At 31.6% G+C, this 1,726-nt stretch overlaps 1 pseudogene; it reads left to right on the top strand.

Annotated features, from left to right (window-relative positions):
- Positions 1-1,022: 1,022 nt before the first annotated feature.
- LOC143592081 (D-amino-acid oxidase pseudogene) lies at positions 1,023-1,416 on the top strand (annotated as a pseudogene).
- Positions 1,417-1,726: the final 310 nt, after the last annotated feature.

The following is a 1,726-nucleotide window of genomic DNA, read 5'->3' as shown; positions in this document are numbered from 1 at the left end:
CACTAACAAAATTTACGATGATTGTAGATTTGTTTGATTTTTCATTTACGATGATTGTAATTTTTAGTTATAAAATTCGTCAAATTGATGTGTAATTGGATCATTTTATGCAATCATGGATGAGAAATGAAATTAATTAATGTATTCGAAAAAAAAATAAAATAAAAATAGTATCTGTTGAAGATCTAAAAAAAAGATTTGTTAACTACAATCGTCCATCAATCATTATCTTAGATCTTTTAGGTTATTAAAAACTATACTAGTTGCATGCATGAAACGTGAAAATTGTAGCAAATACTAATTTATTTTGAAAATAAATTTTTTTTATGATTATTAAACACTGTGTGCAAAATACTTTATAGGTGCATCAGAACTATTAAAACATTGCATCAAAGTTACAATAGTGTGTCTAACTTATTTTAACGATGTATTTAAAATTATAAATTTTTTTCACTGACTTAATGAGTTTTGATCAACATGTAGATAAACATACATAAAGGTGACATATTACAACGGTGCACCCAACCTTTTAGGTTTAACACTTCTATCATGAATTTCGTGTGTACATGTATATAACCATTGGGTAAGCTATTCGGCTTCATCGTTTAGTCAGGTACACCGTTGCCAACCAATCGGGCAGGGAAAACCTAAGATGGTGAGGGGTATTCGACCGTTGGCAACCGTATCTGATGAAGATCTATAATTAATAATTATTTTAGATATTTTAGCATTTAAAAAATACTAGTTGTTCCATGCATGAAACGTGATAATTGAAGCAAATATCTTATTATTTAAATAAATATTTATAAGTTTATTATATCAAATATTTAAGTTTTTATATGATTATGTAAAAGTTAAAATAACATTAAATAAATAACTATATATATATATATATATATATATATATATCATGGACCATGACATGTTATATTGTCAAACTTGTTCACTACTTCTAAAGTCATAAAAACGTTACATAACACCAAAATCTTAATAAACTTATCATGTTTGATATCAATAAAACCATGGATGCTAACCATGGTCAAGATCAGCCATCCAAACGAGTGGTGGTTTGCGGTGGTGGAATAATCAGAGTTTGTACGGCTTACTTTTTGGCCAAGAAAGGCGCGGCTGTGACACTTATTGAGCGATCACGCATCGCTGGTGGCGCCTCAGGCAAAGCGGGCGCCTTCATCGCGCTTCATATGTGTGATGGTGGGCCCCTCTCATTGTTGGCCCGTGCTAGCTTCGATCTCCACCGTTCCCTAGCTGAAGAACTCGATGGATCGAAATCCTATGGTTACCGTCCACTTACCACCCTCACCATCACCGTTGGTGAATCGGAACCAAAACCGCCGTCTGAAACGCTTATTTTACCATCGTGGGTGGATGGTCGAGTTAACCCAGGAGAAATCATTGGTATTGTTTTCCGAGTTTGCTATATGTTATATTACTATTATCAGATTTATTATATATCTTTAAGTTTACGTTCTGTTATTAAGTCTCATCTAACGAAAGAAAAAAGGATTTGGAATGATGTCATGAAACATCGTATTCCATAGATTTTATTTAAGAAATAAATGACGAGAAATCGAAGAAAATTTTATTTCCTTTATTCCAAATCATTTTAAATCGAAGAGATTTGGAAGGAAACTATTTTTACCACAAAGTATTTAACTTTTTATTTTTACTTTTTTAATTTTTTTGAACGCGCAAACACGATAGTTAA

This window comes from Bidens hawaiensis, unplaced genomic scaffold (genome assembly GCF_021521415.1).
Source record: "Bidens hawaiensis isolate Kalapana, Puna unplaced genomic scaffold, B.hawaiensis_p1.1 tig00040514_1, whole genome shotgun sequence".
Lineage (NCBI taxonomy): Eukaryota > Viridiplantae > Streptophyta > Magnoliopsida > Asterales > Asteraceae > Bidens > Bidens hawaiensis.
This window is presented reverse-complemented; position numbering and strand designations above follow the sequence as displayed.